The sequence below is a fragment of the Macaca fascicularis genome, chromosome 7, assembly GCF_037993035.2.
Source record: "Macaca fascicularis isolate 582-1 chromosome 7, T2T-MFA8v1.1".
NCBI lineage: Eukaryota > Metazoa > Chordata > Mammalia > Primates > Cercopithecidae > Macaca > Macaca fascicularis.
The window spans coordinates 102,274,009-102,278,673 of NC_088381.1; the positions used below are offsets into that span (position 1 = coordinate 102,274,009).

Consider the following 4,665-nt stretch of genomic DNA (forward strand, 5'->3'; position numbering starts at 1 on the left):
CTTCCTTACCCCTCACTTGGAACCTCCTTACCCCTCAGAGGTCCAGGTACACATGCCCTCCTACTTTCAAACTTAACTGTTTTGGACTTCTTTCTGTCCCTATTCCTGTTCCAGCACAGGCAAGCTCTGTTCCCTTTTCCTCGAGAACTCCAAGTACCCTCAGCATCTGGTGATGCTATGTAAAATTTACCCAAGATTGGAAGCATCACCCATAGCCACCCTTCCTTTACTGGGCCCTCTCCCTAGCAGCATTTCTGCCAGATGGTTGTCCTCACTGTTAGTAGCTCCCAATCCACTGCGTGTCTCTTGGAAACCAGCCCTACCACCTCATCTCACTAAAGTTGGTGACTGACTAGAAATGAGGAAAAGAGGCTGAGATCCTGGATGATGACAATACAGAGAATCCGAGGGAAGACGTTTGGCTGAAAAGGTATTGATTTTGTTAGGATGAAACTATGTCTGAGGTACCTGAGGGATATTTAAGTGGAGGTATCCACGGGACAACTGAGCACATGGTTTGGAACTCAGAAGTGAAGCCTGAACAGAACTAGAGGCATATGAATTTTCAATATGTCTCTGGTCATTGAAGCCAGAAGAGCAGATGAGGTCACCCAAGGAAAGCACATAGAACGGGAAGAGCAGGGTACAGAATAAACCCAGAGATTCTGGCGTTTGGCCAATGAGAGTCCAAAGGAAGCCAATACAGGAAAGGAGCTACTTAAGATTTGACAGCAATGAAGAGAGACATACAGGAGAAGCTAACGGAGGAAGGGACAGCCAGCAGAGCAAATGGCTCAGGGAGGATAAGCAAAATGAAGAAGGGAAGCGCCAATTTGTTTTGTCCACATGGAGCTAGATTAATGACTCAGCATTTCATTGTGGAATGATGATAGGGCAGAAGCCAGATTATAGAAGGCTGAGGAGAGAACGGGAAGTAAAACAATGAAGACAGTTCATTCAGGCTTAGTTTTGCAGGAGGCTTGCCTGTGAAGGGAAGGAGATAGAATGGTGGCAAGGGTTTCAGTTTGGTTTCATTTTCAGATGGGAAAGGGGTAAGCACATTTATAGGCTTAGAGTAAAGAGATGGATAAAGATGGTGGGCTGGGGGACCAGATCCAAACCCTTAATAAACAGGAACTGGTAGCTCTTTCCCCAAGAGGAGGAGGATGGAAAGATGGGAGCCAGATGGACACAAACACAAATGAGTAAGTTAAGGAACTCCCTACCTTACAACCTCACTTTTCTTGGTGAAAAAATAAAGGCCTGTTGTTGAGAGTGAGCAAGATGTTGAAGTGCGGAGGGTATGAAAAAGAAAAAGGGAGATGGGGGAAGCTTCCTAAAGCTGCCTAAGGATTGTCAGGCAGAAAAACCATACAGTTTTTACCAACAATACACAAGTACCGAGTATATATAGAACTAGAGAAGTTGGGTTAGGAGACTTCCTCCAAGGCAGGGTTTGCTGGATGGATACAAGGGAGAAATAAGCAAGAAGGTTGCTGGAGAGAGAATAATTGAAATAATGACTACAAGAATTAGGTCACAGAGGGAAGTAAATGATAAAAAGGTAAAATGGAGTAGTCCAGAGCTGTGTGAGGTTGGAAACTGTAGGAGTAGGTGCATGGGAGAGAGTCTGTGTTGGAGGAGGAAGGCCACAGCTGTGCTTCTGAAGCTTAGGAGCACAGAAATAGGCCAGTCTTAGACAAAGATCAGGCACAGGTTGTGACCATGGGATAGGCAGCTAAAGTGGAGTGGAGGGGATAGTAAAGACCACAGGATGCCGGGCGCGGTGGCTCAAGCCTGTAATCCCAGCACTTTGGGAGGCCGAGACGGGCGGATCACAAGGTCAGGAGATCGAGACCAGCCTGGCTAATACGGTGAAACCCCGTCTCTACTAAAAAATGCAAAAAACTAGCCGGGTGAGGTGGCGGGCGCCTGTAGTCCCAGCTACTCGGGAGGCTGAGGCAGGAGAATGGCGTAGACCCGGGAGGCGGAGCTTGCAGTGAGCTGAGATGCGGCCATTGCACTCCAGCCTGGGCGACAGAGCGAGACTCCGTCTCAAAAAAAAAAAAAAAAAAAAAAAAGACCACAGGAAAGATAAAGTTGTCCAGGATAATGGCAGGACTAAGTGTCGAGAGGGAAAGTCTATAAAGCAAATGTCAAAGTCTGCAGTGAGTGTAGAGAAAAGCTCAGGAGACAGGCGGATGAAGGGGGCAAAGCCCAGTGGCACATGGTTTTGGTTAGGAGGCAGTACTGGAGAGCAAGCAGAAAGCCAATCCCACCCCACCCCCAGTCCCACCCCCAGCTCTGTGGTAGGAGGACTTAGGTCATATCCTCAGGGAAAAAGAAAGAGATAGAGTGTTCCCAAAGAAGGTGACAGCAGAGGAGTCTTTGTTTATACAGGAAAGTGAAGTCGGGGGCAAGAGAGAGAGGGTTGGCAAGAAGGGTTCAGTTGCAGTGATGTTCCTGGAAGATGAAAATACCAGGGCAGGTGAAGAGATGAAGACTGAGCGGTTGTGGCCGCGCTGCCGACCTCGACCAGCAGTCGGTTTCTCCACGCAGAATCCGGGAGTAGGAGACTCAGAATTGAATCTCTTCTCCCTCCCCCTTCCTGTGAGATTTTTTTGATCTTCAGCTACATTTTCAGCTTTGTGAGAAACCTTATCATCAAACACAATGGCCAGCAACGTTACCAACAAGACAGATCCTCGCTCCATGAACTCCCGTGTGTTCATTGGGAATCTCAACACTCTTGTGGTCAAGAAATCTGATGTGGAGGCAATCTTTTCAAAGTATGGCAAAATTGTGGGCTGCTCTGTTCATAAGGGCTTTGCCTTCGTTCAATATGATAATGAGAGAAATGCCCGGGCTGCTGTAGCAGGAGAGGATGGGAGAATGATTGCTGGCCAGGTTTTAGATATTAACCTGGCTGCAGAGCCAAAAGTGAACCAAGGAAAAGCAGGTGTGAAACGATCTGCAGCGGAGATGTACGGCTCCTCTTTTGACTTGGACTATGACTTTCAACGGGACTATTATGATAGGATGTACAGTTACCCAGCACGTGTACCTCCTCCTCCTCCTATTGCTCGGGCTGTAGTGCCCTCGAAACGTCAGCGTGTATCAGGAAACACCTCACGAAGGGGCAAAAGTGGCTTCAATTCTAAGAGTGGACAGCAGGGATCTTCCAAGTCTGGAAAGTTGAAAGGAGATGACCTTCAGGCCATTAAGAAGGAGTTGACCCAGATTAAACAAAAAGTGGATTCTCTCCTGGAAAACCTGGAAAAAATTGAAAAGGAACAGAGCAAACAAGCAGTAGAAATGAAGAACGATAAGTCAGAAGAGGAGCAGAGCAGCAGCTCCGTGAAGAAAGATGAGACTAATGTGAAGATGGAGTCTGAGGGGGGTGCCGATGACTCTGCTGAGGAGGGGGACCTACTGGATGATGATGATAATGAAGATCGGGGGGATGACCAGCTGGAGTTGATCAAGGATGATGAAAAAGAGGCTGAGGAAGGAGAGGATGACAGAGACAGCGCCAATGTCGAGGATGACTCTTAAGCACATAGTGGGGTTTAGAAATCTTATCCCATTATTTCTTTACCTAGGCGCTTGTCTAAGATCAAATTTTTCACCAGATCCTCTCCCCTAGTATCTTCAGCACATGCTCACTGTTCTCCCCATCCTTGTCCTTCCCATGTTCATTAATTCATATTGCCCCGCGCCTAGTCCCATTTTCACTTCCTTTGACGCTCCTAGTAGTTTTGTTAAGTCTTACCCTGTAATTTTTGCTTTTAATTTTGATACCTCTTTATGACTTAACAATAAAAAGGATGTATGGTTTTTATCAATTGTCTCCAAAATAATCTCTTGTTATGCAGGGAGTACAGTTCTTTTCATTCATACATAAGTTCAGTAGTTGCTTCCCTAAATGCAAAGGCAATCTCATTTAGTTGAGTAGCTCCTGAAAGCAGCTTTGAGTTAGAAGTATGTGTGTTACACCCCCACATTAGTGTGCTGTGTGGGGCAGTTCAACACGAATGTAACAATGTATTTTTGTGAATGAGAGTTGGCATGTCAAATGCATCCTCTAGAAAAATAATTAGTGTTATAGTCTTAAGATTTGTTTTCTAAAGTTGATACTGTGGGTTATTTTTGTGAACAGCCTGATGTTTGGGACCTTTTTTCCTCAAAATAAACAAGTCCTTATTAAACCAGGAATTTGGAGGAAAAAAAAAAAAAAAAAAAAGAAAATACCAGGGCAGAATGGGAAGGCAGAACATTGGTACCTTAGCAACGTAATGCTGATGGCAAAGTGGGCCAGGCTGACCTCAACATCTGACTCAAAGCAGCATCAGGACAGACACCAGCAGAACCCAAGTGGTTTCCAGGGCTATGGAGCAACCTCTGATTGCTGTCCAATCAGCAAACCAGGACCTTGACTCAGTTTTAGTCTTTCAAATACATGTTACTAAGAAGTCATTTTGTGCGTTAGCAAAGCTCAGCCCTGAGGTAGCAGGTGAGGCAGGTGATGGAAGCAACCAATAGCCCATGAAGACTGCCCAACCTCAGGCCCTCTGCCCAGAGGAGAAGGGGCATAGGAAAGCATGTCAGCCCAGGGCTGCCAGCCTCTTCAAAGCAGAGCCCTGGGTCAAAGCTACTGACACAATT

At 46.2% G+C, this 4,665-nt stretch overlaps 1 pseudogene; it reads left to right on the forward strand.

The window, feature by feature from the left end:
* The first annotated feature begins 2,615 nt into the window (after window positions 1-2,615).
* LOC102146883 (heterogeneous nuclear ribonucleoproteins C1/C2 pseudogene) lies at window positions 2,616-3,841 on the forward strand (annotated as a pseudogene).
* The last annotated feature ends 824 nt before the right edge of the window (window positions 3,842-4,665 follow it).